This window comes from Lepidochelys kempii, chromosome 5 (assembly GCF_965140265.1).
Source record: "Lepidochelys kempii isolate rLepKem1 chromosome 5, rLepKem1.hap2, whole genome shotgun sequence".
In the NCBI taxonomy this organism is placed as follows: Eukaryota; Metazoa; Chordata; order Testudines; family Cheloniidae; genus Lepidochelys; species Lepidochelys kempii.
In genome coordinates, this window is record NC_133260.1 from 75,198,210 (window position 1) to 75,212,421 (window position 14,212).

General features: G+C 40.4%; 1 long non-coding RNA gene across 12 annotated transcripts in view; it reads right to left on the reverse strand.

Moving 5' to 3' along the window:
• The window catches only part of LOC140911533 (uncharacterized), a 402,088-nt gene that overhangs the window by 278,162 nt on the left and 109,714 nt on the right, over positions 1 to 14,212 (reverse strand). For 6 of the 12 annotated variants that reach the window (XR_012159021.1, XR_012159027.1, XR_012159031.1 and 3 more), the window contains exons 2-5: positions 7,842 to 7,944; positions 6,491 to 6,572; positions 6,192 to 6,378; positions 5,395 to 5,493 (exon numbers count right to left, since the gene is read on the reverse strand). The exons of 1 other annotated variant lie outside the window; for it this stretch is intronic. This is a non-coding gene — a long non-coding RNA (uncharacterized lncRNA). The remainder of the gene's footprint in view (positions 1 to 5,394; positions 5,494 to 6,191; positions 6,379 to 6,490; positions 6,573 to 7,841; positions 7,945 to 14,212) is intronic. 5 more of the 12 variants (XR_012159024.1, XR_012159023.1, XR_012159029.1 and 2 more) reach the window with 4 other exon arrangements.

Genomic DNA, 14,212 nt, shown 5'->3' on the forward strand with positions numbered 1-14,212 from the left:
TCTTAAATAAACTCATCTTAATATGGAATAAAATACTTAAATTTGGATTAGTTTTCTTTTTTTTTCAAGACAATTCACTGATCCAAACCAAAAATATGTGTTTATCAATACAGGCTGATGGGCACTGGACTTGTGTGTAGCCTTGAGTAGGTGCAAGGCCAAAAAAAAAAAAAAAGAGGCATAGAAAAATTGAAGTTCTAACTCATACAACCAGCTCTTAGGAGATAGATAATCCTTCCTGCAGCAGACAATGAACTATACAACATTACAAGACTAATCTTTACATACTGTGCAGTGGTTTATGTTTAAAAGGAAGAATTTATTTTGTCACATGGCTATCAACTCATGATAACATTCTAGGAAGAGGAAGATAACACAAATTAAAAATATTACATTAAGATAAGTATGTCCTTTTAAATATAAACCAGTGTAGTCAATTTATTCTTCAGCACTGTATTAAGTAAAAACTTTCTTCACTTCAATTTGTGTTGAGTTATTATTGTTCTACTCTTTGCTGTTAAATCTATCTGTTCACTACAATATGCAGGAAGCTAACTCAAGTCAAGTGTAAAGTGTACTGCAGAGATGGTGTAAGAAGATGATGACTGGATCCTTATCAGGACTAGAGCTAGACTATGGTCCAGGTGCAAGATTGAACCACGGTTACAGTTAGGGTTTGGGATTCACAAGTGCTGAAACCTCCGGAGAAGTTTTTGTGGGATTTTGGTCCCCACTTGAAGAAATCCATGGGTTTATCTATCATCCAGAATGTTAGGAATCTTGTGAGAATAACTGCTGTTGTGCTATTTCTGCCTTTTAAACTTATTGCAAGTTTTCAGCTGCATCCAAACAAGAAAATAGGCCCTTCTACTTTTGGATACAGTACGGAATGAAAATCCATGGGCTGAATTCCAAACTGCTCTTTACCCCCAAATTTTGTGGAGATTTGAAGTGTTGGCTTTGGACAACACTCTGGGACAATTTCTAGTATACAATTAATTTTTCAGTGAAAAGGAAGGGATCCCTTCTGCCCATACTTGAATTCTTTTCATTTGATCACAGAGTCAATCATTCCTGTCCACACTCTCACACCATATACAGATGTGTTTCGGGTTCCCTTTTGGGTGAATAGCATGGAGCTAGTGCATTCACTCAATCACAAAGAAAAATCAAATGAAAATGACAATGGGCTTGCAAAATACAAGCAGTTATGGCTAGTTTTTACCCTGGCCAAATACATCCATAACGAATGAAAGGGCATAAGATAAAAAAAAGTGGGGAATAAAATGTAAATTTTAGTAAATATTTTCTATGTGACTGCTATGTGTCCTGCTCAGCAACTGATCTTACAAGATATGAGGTGATGCATAGTTCTGTATCTCAAAATAGGATCTCTTAGTTTTCAAGCAAGATTCCTGAACATTGATATATAATTATGTATTACAGACAAACCATTAACTAAAAGGGGTTATTTTTGGAGGAGTTTACAGGGGTATGGGGAAAAGGGAAGGCATTTCTCCTAGATTTAAGTCCTTATTACACAACAGTACTTTGTTCTAGTTTCCTTTACAAAATATATCCACGTTTCACTGCAACTTCTATTTCCGACCTTTCTGTATGTTTTTTCTACAAAACCATTTTATCTTTCCCCCTAACATATGGGGCGCACACAGCAGATTTTTTAAATCTAAAAGTGTATTATTTTCACAGTTGTTATTTTCGTCACATAATGCAGCCAATAATATTTTCCTTTCTTTGTTGATTTCCCTTCTGTGTCACAGAATCATAGAATCATAGACTATTAGGGTTGGAAGAGACCTCATGAGGTCATCTAGTCCAATCCCCTGCTCAAAGCAGGGACCAACACCAACTAAATCATCCCAGCCAGGGCTTTGTCAAGCCAGGCCTTAAAAGCCTCTAAGGATGGAGATTCCACGACCTCCCTAGGTAACCCATTCCAGTGCTTCACCACCCTCCTAGTGAAATAGTGTTTCCTAATATCCAACCTAGACCTCCCCTACTGCAACTTGAAACCATTGCTTCTTGTTCTGTCATCTGCCACCACTGAGAATAGCCTAGCTCCATCCTCTTTGGAACCCCCCTTCAGGTAGTTGAAGGCAGCTATCAAATCCCTCCTCACTCTTCTCTTCTGACTAAATAACCCAGTTCCCTCAGCCTCTCCTCATAAGTCATGTGCCCTAGGTCCCTAATCATTTTTGTTGCCCTCTGCTGGACTCTCTCTAATTTGTCCACATCCCTTCTGTAGTGGGGAAACCAAAACTAGACACAATACTCCAGGTGTGGCCTCACCAGTGCTGAATAGAGGGGAATAATCACTTCCCTCGATCTGGTGGCAATGCTCCTACTAATAAAGCCCAATATGCCATTGGCCTTCTTGGCAAGAAGGGCACACTTCTGACTCATCTTCTCATCCACTGTAATCCCCAAGTCCTTTTCTGAAGAACTGCTGCTTACAATTATAGAATTGGTCCCCAGCCTGTAGCGGTGCATGAGATTCTTCCTTCCGAAGGGCAGGACTCTGCACTTGTCCTTGTTGAACCTCATCAGATTTCTTTTGGCCCAATCCTCCAATTTGTCTAGTCACTCTGGACCTTATCCCTACCCTCCATCGTATCTACCTCTCCCCCTAGCTTAGTTTCATCTGCGAACTTGCTGAGGGTGCAATTCATCCCATCACCCAGTTCATTAATAAAGATGTTGAACAAAACCGGCCCCAGGACCAACCCCTGGGGCACTCCGCTTGATGCCAACTAGACAACGAGCCATAATAATAATGACACTGAATTTTGCCTTTCAAGCTGCTATTTTGTGGAAAGTTTGCCTATAATCGTGAGTGAAGTTATTTCACAACAAAAATATGTCATATGGCCACTGTGACAGGGCACACTTGTCCCGCACTGGTACTGAGAGGATTAACTCCACTCTCTGGGCTGAGTTGGCCACAGTCCTGTGGCCCTGCTGGGAATGCTCTAGCTGGAGACTAGGTATAAAAGGGAACAGCTGAGCTCATTCAGGGCTGACCGCCGAAGAGAGAGGATACACATTGTGAGCTCCAGCCCAGGAACCATAGAAGCCCCAGACAGTGAAAGCCAGGGATGCTGAGACTCTGGAAGATGCCCAAGGAGTGGCAGAGCTGTTGGGAGCCGCACTGACTGAGCAGCCCAGAGACCCCAAAGATGCCAGGACCACAGCATCAGGAACTGGGGAGGAAGTAGCTCAGGGAGACTAGTTGTGGTGCTGAGTGGGGTCAGCATGTTTCAGGTGGATTCCCTGCTGACCCCATGGTGGGCATACGTGCCACTGACTGAGCTGTAACCCAGTGGAGCAGGGAGGGCGTGGGTCCCGCTACCCAGCCACCACCCATCCTGGGGTGATGGCCCACTCCCCTGACAGGCCACCAGGCCACGCAGCCCCATGGAAGGGGCAGTTATACTGACTCTGGCCACTAGGCCATGCAGCCCTGAGAGAGGGAAACCTTACTGACTCTGGACACTAGGCCATGTGGCTCTAAGAGAGGGCGACCTTCCTGACTCTGGACATTGGGCCATGCAGCCCTGAGAGCAGCCCTGAGAAAGGGCAGCCCTACTGACTCTTTCAGCTAGGCCATATTGCCTTGAAGAGCCATATGGCCACACCAAGTCTGACCACTAGGTAATACATCCCGGACGAACCGGGAAGCCATATTGACTCAGGTCATTGGGTCCCACAGCCCTGTGAGAAGGAGCTGCCACCCTGACATTGGCCATTGGGCCACACAATCTTGAGAGCGAGAGAGAGAGAGCAGCCATATTGACTTTTACTGCTAGTCCACACTACCCCAAGACAAGGAATGATCATAAGAATGCAATCACGGGGAAGTAATTACCCTGCCCCAAGAGGGGACGAAGCGCACTTGCCCTGTGACATCAAATAAGATGAATCTTTCTCCTACTAGTGAAATCAAAAGTTCTTACTGTTCACTCCTTTTTTAATTTTTATCCAAAACTGAAAGGGAGTTTAAGGTTGAACATCTGGCTTTGTTTTCCTGTTGCTATCAGTATCCTCTCCCCAAGCCTTCAAGCTAACCATTATCATTGTCTTTGGAGAGCTAAGAGAAAACTGTATTTCTCAGTCAAAACAGAAGTTAAAACTCTGTTGTTTTTTTCCACATTATATTTTATAACATGTTTTATTCCAAACTCAAGCAGCCTGATCTCTCTTACATCTCTCTAAGTTCATTCACCTTATTGGAGTTACTCCTAATTTGAACCACTGAAAACAGGGTCAGAATATTTCCTCCCTCCAACACGTTTGTAAACTCCATTCACATAAATGAGACTGGTGTCAATGTAAGAATGGAACCCCAAGTCTGATCGCATACTAATTCAACACTGGTGTGAGTCTGTAGAATTCAGTGGGTTTGATCCTGGTTAATACATATATACATACATACAGATACACTTTGTTTTGAAAACAAATAGTTACACAATGACTTTTCCAATTCCCTTTGGAAGAGAAATGATTTTGAATGTAATGTCGGCTGCTATGATCCTTCAATCAAATTCAGGCCTTCTCCCCCAAAGCCTCCCCCTGTGTTAGATTACTCTTCCAGGAAGGCGGATTGAAATGGGTAAGAATATTTATCAGCTGCTTGATACACACAGTGCCAAAGCACAAGGTCAAACTACTTTCAGTACAAAATACAATTAGAGAGAACCTTAGGGTTTAGTGTTTTTAATTTCCTTTTCTTGTAGAAAGAGATTGTTTGAAGAGAAGAATTTAGAAAGTAACAAAAACCCACATTTAATTCTTAAAGGGGCAACTGGAGAAGAAATAAACCTTAGAAAAAACTATTTGAATGAATGTTCTGTAAATGTTTGATAATTTTCAGGAGAGATAAAATTTCAATGTCTTGGGCCAGATTCTCAGTCCCTGGTCAAAGTCCTTGGCACCATGGGAGCTGCCTAACAAGGCAGCTGAGGATTCTCCTTGTTTAAGAGAATCCTCACCTAGCCTCCAGCAGTATGCCCGACAGTGGGTTGGGGATGTCAGCTTTGAAAGGGACATCAGTGGAATCACTGCATTGGAAGAATGACCTCTATGGGGCCCTTGAAATTGGAGTACGTTAAAGCAGCCGGGTCATTGTACTAACTTACACTGGGGAGCTGAATCAGTTTCCAGCTGCTCCCAGGACTGAGGGGAGTGCAAAGGTGGCTTTAAACAGAACTCAAACAGTGCAAAGGATCACGTCAATTTTTTTAAAATCAGCAATATGTATAACAATCTTTAGTGGGAGACTCCAAAATACTTCCAAGAAGAACAGCATTTAAAGAACAGTTTTATATTAGATTGATACTTAATAATAATTCCTCCTTTATTCAGAATGATACTTACTGGTAAAATTACAGTATCTGTTTCTGCGGGTTGTATGGCATAAAGGGTCATGGTCCCAATGAGCTTATAAAAGTGTTTATTTGTTCCTGCTGTTCATGACTGTAAACCAATTGAATTTGCAAAATGAAAACGATTAATCCACCACTACCATCACAACAAAACATCTTACTCCTCCTCCAGTTATACACATTTTCTCCTACAGACTTGCCCATTCCTCTTTCCAAAGTTTCCCATTTCTCATCCCTAGCACCTTGTTTTCTGACTCAAATATAATAATAGTAACTTAAACAGCTCATTCTATAGGATGTTAATGGCTTATAAGTAGAGCTGTGCGAATAACAGGTTTTTCAGTTTTCTGGCAATTCGGAAAAATCAGGGGAAAATAAATTTGAGACAAATAAAACATTCTGTTTCAATATTTTCTAAATGCAACATTTTACTTTTGACCATTTTAAACTGTTTTGGTAGGGGGTTATTCAATAAAGTTAAAGGAAATTTTGGAAAGAAAAATAAATTTTGAATGGAAATACTGAACTATTTCATTTTAAAAAGTCAAAATGATTCAGATTGGGGGGTGCTATTTTGTGGAGGGTTGTTTGGGTTTGGGTTAGGGATTTTTATTTTGTTTATTTTTGACTGAAACAATCTCACAAAATAGACAAATTTATTGTCACCAAATCTGCATTTTTTGTTAGAGAAAAATTTCATCAGAAACATTTCACCCAGCTGTACTTGTAAGTGTTGTAGTAGGACAGTCACTCACTATGGTGAAGGAACAGCTTAGTAACAGTACTTACAAAGGATTGAGAAATGAAATTGAGAGACTTCAAAAGGTGTCCTGTCCGTACCTTCTCAGCCAGAAAGGTGATGGCTCTGATGTGGGCCACTGAATATGGGATGAAGGGTGGTCTAAATAAGGGTGGAGGGCGAAGAGGAGGAGAGAAAAAGAACCTTCAGAGCCCTGAAGGGGATGTGGAGGAACACCTGGAAAAAATGGGAGGCAGGAAAAGGTAAAAATATATTAATCTGACTGCTGGAGCTGCACCTATAAAAATTACTTTTCAAAGTCTTTATCTTTTTCTTTAGTCTTACTCACCTTGTCTTTTCTTAAGTCAGTTTGAACTCTCTCTCTCTCTCTCCATATACATATATAAAATCCTCTCTTACACTATTCTTGACTTTAAGAAAGAAACAGATACAAGATTATTCTCCATAGTTTCATCAGATTCTCCATATAAATATCGCTTTCTGTTTCTCCAGTGCAGCTATCTGAGCATCTGCAAAGCATTTGGCATTGTCATACTCATAAAAAAAACACTTTGCAATTCTAGTAAATTATGCAGAGTTTAGCGAGGTATAACAATGCCACATCTGTTTTGATTCTAATAAATTCCAGTGTAAGGGTGTTAAATCCACAGAGTCTTGGCTGAGCTGCCCATGCCATGTCTGGAAAAAACATTTTTTTATTCTTTGGCTCTATCTACTGCTTTCAATTTGCCTTCACAATCGTACAGTACAGAAGAAACAAAATAATCAGCCAAAGTTTCCTCTTGATTATGGGTGGGGTCTGATCTGTTCGGAAGCTTTAGTAAGACATGATGCATGGATGGGGAATGGGTCACAAAGTACTAACAGTTAACTATTTTCGATCACTGTTTGTGATCATTAGGCATTTATAAAGTCCTATGAGATACAATACTGCATATTTGTTATGGGCTATTATATGTGTGTGGGGGGTTCAGATAAAGAACTGGAGTCAGAACCTTTACAGTTTGCTATTTCTGGGTGAAGATTGGGTCTGATCTGAAACCTAATGACATCAATGGAAGAACTGTCATTTTCTGTTACGCTGGAAGGACAGGAGAAACTGGATGTGGTTTCATTAGGTCACAACTTTATTCTTAAATCTCCGGGAGTACTTGGAAGATAAAAGTGTACAGTTCAGGTAATTTCAAAATCATTTCCATATATACCCAGGGGGCTTCTATCAGCCCTCCACCTTAACCATCCTGGTCCCCCGCCAACCCATTGCTGGGACCTCACCCCCACCTCAAATGAGGGTGAAGGGGAGTGTGTAAATTAAGGGGAGTTGGATCACTGTCATATCAATCGTAAGAGCCCCAGCCCCCGCATTTTCTTTCCTTTAAAGAATACCTCCTGTAAATCTTTTACCAATCCATTTTATCTGATCACTGTATCCCTTCCCTATGGAGTACCTGCCCTGGACATCCACCCTACATTTACATAATGAGCTGCGACATCCTACCCTAACTCCCATTTCAAGTTCACCTCAGTTAAACCCCCCTGGATCCACTGTGGGGAAGTAAAAAAACAAACAAAAACCACTCTACCTTGGCCAGTCTAGCGGCGAGGTAAAATACCTTCCCAGTCCCCCATGAAAGGAACTAGCACAGTGCCCACAGCAGTTCCTGTATTTCACCACTTACATGGTTGGGAGGGTGGGTGCTGCTCTGTCTTATCCAGGCTTTTCTTGCACCAGTATGGACCTATGCAGTCCTCCCCCTGCCCTCCTGCCTGTCTTCTGGTCACCTGGGAGGGAAGGATAGGTCAGCATCCCCATGCGCACCTGGTCTTCAGCTGCAGCAGAAAGTCACTCCCTGGTTCTTGCACACACTTTTTCCAGCAAGCCAGACAATGGGCCCCCACCACTTAATCTGTAGTGAGGTCATTGTCTTTAATGGGCTTTGGAACAGGTCCATTATGAATTTGCTTGAGTTCACTATGCTTCTCTGCTAACAGCAGTCTGTGTGCAAAAGGGAGCCTGGGGCCAAAGTGATAAACAAAACCATTTCCATTTTGAACACTGGAACACAATAAGTTCCCAACATTCCACACAAAAAGCTCTGATTCATTCCCATATTGTATCTTTTTCTCTCTTCCTTTCACCTGAGTAGGGAATCACCACTATGTAGGTAACCACTCTATCACTGTCAGGCTGTGTTCTTTGAAAACTCCATCAAGCTAAAACATTGCTCTCTTTAATCAACACTCCCCTCCCTATCACTGTTAGTTAAAGTGCAGGATCTACACTGGATATTGCCTACTGCTTCATGGCAGCCACTCTAATTTTCATACCTTTCAGTTGTTGGAAAAATGCTATTTTTATACTTTCCAGAATGTGAATGGCACTGAGGATTTTACTTTGAGTCCAAATGGATCATCTGGACTCCTAACTTTGTACAGTGCTTTGGGAGTGTATAGAGGCAGAGGAGCCCCTATGACTTGGTTTTGCTCCCCTTTCTCTCCCAGCCTAATAGGAAAATAACAAGGCCTTCACTTAGCAACATTTCTTGAGTACTATTTGTTAATATATAATCCAGGAAGAGGCAGAAGGAAAAAGCTCTCAAAGTGACAAGCTGAAAAGTCAGTCGTACTGTGAAAACAGTAAGATTTTCCAAACATTTCCCAAGCAATTTCCAAATACACAAAACAATCCCCTATAGCCACTTTCATGCAGTCTTGGATCATTCTTCCTGGAGTGTTAACAGAAAAAAAAAACTGGCACACTCTCTTGTTTTTGAAACAGAGCCTTAGCAGAGCACTCCCTATGCACTCACGCACATAACCATGACCCTCTACTTACTCTCCAAAAAATACATATTTTAATGAATGTACTCTACCTTGTAATGTTTGCTTCATTTTAAATTTCTAAACTGTCATCCATTTCTTCTTTGTCTTTCCTCCCACAACTCCCCACCCCCGCCCCTCCACAAGTCAGATCCAACATTTATTGAAGTCAATTGAAAGACCCCATTTATTTCACTTGGGTTTTGAGTCAGACCTATAACAAATATAGTTTTGAAAGAATATGTAAAATGTGTTGTGTTGAGAAAGAATGGAATGTGTGAGGGACCAGCTGAGGGAGGAGAGTAGTCTAAGAATGTAGCTAATGTGTGGATAGTAGTTAGAGAAATGAACCTTGATACTATGAAAAGTGGTCTTCCTCACTCCGCAGTATTCCCCTCCCCAGCCTTTCTTCACCATATGTCTCCCTTCTTTATCCCTTTCTTCAGCTTTCCCTTCCCTCTTTGCTTGTTTTTCCCCTACTTTTGTTCCCCGCCTCTAGTGTTAATCCAGATGTTTTTGTTCTGCTCCTAATTTTGACAGTGACCACAGGGTGTCAAGTGTAGTGATTTGCTAAACCAGGTGAGGCTAGCATGAAAAACTTGAACCAACGAAAGGGACAAAAATACCTGTTACTTGTTTCTACCCTGTTGGTATCACTGGTACTGGCTGTTGGGAATCTTCCATCAAAATGAAAAATGTGGTGTATCATGTGAGTCTCAAGACACTTTGTTCATCATGGGAGATCCTGTCTATTCAGAGGGAAGAATAGTGACATGAGGCAACAGAACTACAACTCCCATGGGGTACTATGGCATCCTGAGGCAGAAAGAGTTTAATGTCAAACTGACTCAAAATAATTCTTTCAATATTCGGGTCGGCTATGAGTGTCATTCTCTGCTCTCTATCCTTGTGTTTACATTCATGCTTGAATATGCTAAAAGCAATGATGGTTCCAAATATCATCATGTAAAGCAAAGTTTCAGTGTGTCCAAACTGCCCTTTACCCCTTGATACTCCCCCTGTGTATTAGTGGACACATTCGGTCTGTGATATCTTCTGTAGTGTGCATGCACTAGAGTGGCTGAAGGGTCCAGAGCAAACAGGAGATGAATTAAATCATGCTCATCGTTCTTTCTCGGGGCCCTCATCGAGCCCATACCTGAGGTCTTGTCTATACTATTGCTTAAGTTGATGTAACTTACGTCGCTCTGCAGTGTGAACAAACCAAGCCTCTGAGCAACACAAGTTACATTGACTGACATGCTGCCCACACCAGCACTGAGCTGGCAGGAGACCCTCTCCTGCTGACATAGCTTTCACCTCTCATTGAGGTGGAGTAATTATGCCGATGGGAGAGTGCTCTCTCATTGGCATAGCATGTCTTCACCAAACGTGCTACAGTGGCGCAGAAGCATCGGTGCAGTGGTGCCAATGTAGTGCAGTAGTGTAGACTAGCCCTGAGACAATTTCCATATTTAGTCTACTCCCCTTTTCTGATGGTGGATTTTGTTGAAGTTCAGGTACAAAAATACCTGTTGTTTCTTTCTATCCTGTTGGTATCACTGGCACTGGCTGTTGTGATAAAAACACAGGTGGTGAAAAACACAGTTGGTGAAAAATCACAGGAAAATCCACAGGAAAATTTTTGTTTTGCCAATATTTTTCAATTTCCCAGCCAGAAAATTGAGATGTGGTTGTATCGTGTCTCAAGCCACGGAATTCATCGTGAGAGACATGGTCTGTCCCACAGGAAAAATAGTGACATGAGGCACCTGACCTACAACGCCCTTGGGGCACCAGGGCATCCTGAGGCAGATGTAACTGAATGTCAAACTGATTCAAAATTAAACATTTTGATTCCATTCAACTAACTAAATCAAAATCATGAATGTTAAAACATTTCATTTTAATAAAAAAAAACTGAAATAAAATGTTCCCACTTTGCCAAATCTAAATTTTTGGAACTTTCTGATCTGTGAAAAATGTAGCTATTTTGAGGTTTTTGTTTTGATGGGGGGGAAAACAAATTTTGAAATATTGGAATTTCTGATGGGACACAAATCTGATTTTCGCTCCGCTCTACTCGATGTGTTTTAGAGAGAGTAAGCTGGTTTGGATAAAAGCCATAATGTTAGGCATAAGTTTAAGCATCTTACTGAATCAGTACCATAATACATTTTTAAAGTAATGAAGTATGAAAAAACAGATGATGCTTTTTGCAAAAGTAGAAGAAAAAATCCATAGTTAGTTTAGAAGCCTCAAACTTTCTGATGATTCTATATGTACAGCACTAAAGATTTTACTAAAAACAAAGTAATCTATCCATTTCATTTTATCATAATTAAGGAACCTATTCTGGCAAATAGATAGCTCATTAATTCTAATATAGGTTTGGTCAGAATTAAGCATACAGGTATCCTTTGATAATCGTTCAAGTTCAGGTTGATGCCATGATGTAAACACTCTTTCTATTTACAGAGTAGCAGCCGTGTTAGTCTGTATTCACAAAAAGAAAAGGAGGACTTGTGCCAGGAAGTCATTGCAACAAAACATTTCTGACCAGCTCTACTATTTGCATGTATTTCCCCCTAGATGTTTGGATATTTGATCCGTTTGGTCAATTAAGGCAGCAAGAGCCCTAATTATAATTTTTTTTTGCCAGAACAATTTTCTGAAACCAAAGACCATCAAAACCAATGGAAGCACTCACCATTGACTTGAATGGGGTTTGGATCAGAGCCATAATGTTCTGACATCCTACAGAATATAGAGTAAAATTATGGAAAAGCACATATACTGAAAATAACATAAGAACAGTCATATGGGGTCGACCACGATCCATCTAGCTCAATATCTAGTCTTCCAACAGTGGCCAATGCCAAGATCTTTAGAGTGAATAAACAGAACAGGGCAGTTATCAAGTAATCCATTCCCTGTCATGCACCTCTAGTTTCTGGCAGTCAGAGGTTAGGGAAACCCAGAAGACAGGGTTGCATCCCTGACCATCGTGGCTAATAGCCATTGATAGACTTATCCTCCAGGAACTTATGATATAACAAGATGAAAAATGCTTAGTAACTTAATATGTAAGTTTTATTGCTACTTTATCTATTGTACTGTTTGTTAATGCTAAAAATGCTCTCTCTTACCATATTTTCATCCATCTCTCTGGTGAATAAGGGAATTGTATAGCAACAGGTACCTTCATAAATAAAGTTTCTTGCATGTTCCACTTGCCATTACAGTGCCAAGCTGCCTGTAGCTGCTTTTTACATTAATGTGCACAGAGGTTTCTGCTTCCCAGGAACCTGTTACTTGTCACTTACTAGCCAAGATTTCCTTTATAACTCAGTCAGGAGTATCAGGTACAGGCTCAATGCCCTGCAGTGAACCAGAACAGACTTTCATACTGTCAGCTATAATGATATAGGTATTCTTTTTCATGGAATAAAAGTTAATAGAATTCTTTCCACATAGGATAGAAAATTCCAAAGAAACTGCTTGCATATATAAAAATAAAAAATCTTCAAATAAAGACTACTACTGAGGTATTATTGGCTAAAATAAAACAAAGACATTTATCACCCCTATGTGATCATTCTAAATGCGAAAATGTTAGCATTCTTTGATTTGATCTATGCAGTTTAATTTATTACTTCCTGAAAATACTAATATAAACAGGGGATTGTATCATTTTTATGAATCAATCATAGTAAAATTTTATTGTAGTATGTTTAAGCAATTAACTGACACACTAATTGACTGCACTGTGTGTTAAAAAGAGAAGCCAAAAAAATGAGAACTGTTTTAATGGAGCAAAGCACTAAGAAATACTTTCCTGCCAAGCACTGTTTCCTTTGCAATAAGCCCTTGTGAGGGGACCTAGCCAGAGTAAATATTTTCCTCACATGAGGAACAGATTGTGTAATAATGTGGCTGAATCAGAACAGTGCTGGTCCCAAGGTTACAAAACAAAACCTTTCCCTCTCTTGACATTTTTTGTACTTATCCATAGACTTAGATTTTTGTTGAATTCGTGCCCTAAATCTCCAAACTCCCAGTTCATAGGTTACATTGAATGAAACAGGTGCCAATACTACTTAGCCTTGAAGTTGCTCTGTGCCTCAGGTACACTGAAAAGCTTTTGGTGCTGTTCTACAGGGCTATTAGAGTAATTTCCCTTGGCACTCAGAAATCTAATCACGACAAAAAGGTGATGTTTGGCCTTTGCTGCTTTTGAACGTACTTAACTACATAGGATTAAATATTGTTCCTGGTTTGCCAAAAAAATGTGAATTAGATCTTTATACATAATTCAAATAAAGCCTTTTGAGATTGTGCTTATTTTTTGCAAGATTAATACCAGCTGTGATCAGTGAAGTCAAACTTCACCACTCTAGTCACTTCTAGTTTTGAAAGTCCAATAGATTCAAGAGAACAATTGGCTACATTAGGAATACAGAGCCAGTAATGATACTTTTTGGATAATTATGATGCTAGTGTTCACATGCAATTGCTGAACTTAAATGACTCAATCTTAAAAAAAAAAAAGTGTTGGTGGCCGGCTTACTACTCACATGTCTACCAAAGGAGTTAACACTATACTTTAAAGTAATCATCCTCATTTAAAACATTGTGACAGCAGCAGCATATCCATGATTACATTGATATAAAGTAAAGGCACACGGTCTGTGTAATGATAAATGGCCTGAATCAAAATCCATTGAAGTGAATGGAAGATTCCCATTGACTTCAATGGGTTTTGGATCAGGCCTGAAGTGAACAATCCTTTGAGCCAGTGTTATGCTGGATGGAAAGCTTTGGGTCTGTCCTACATGAGGCTTTCAGAAGGAAAAAGACATGCTGCATCACAATCAAGTGGATGGGACAGAGAGTCCAGAGACCTGAGTTACATTCCCAGCTCTGCTACTTACAGTTTGTGATTTGGGGTGAATTACTTGAACCTCTTGGTTCAGTTTCTCATCAGTGAAAGTAAAGTAATAATACTTTCCCACCTTTGTAACTGATCTATATGTCTAGGTTCTTGCATAATATTCTACTGCACTTCTTTGCCACAGGGATGAATTTGGCCCGAAATACACTGGTTTTAAGTTTTATGTATTTGTTTTTCCTCCTCTCCTTCTGAATTGACTAGTCCCACTCAGGCAGCTGAACCAAGGAACCTGAGGTTCAGAGTAGACTACTAAGAGAAGGACCAGCTGAAGAGGGG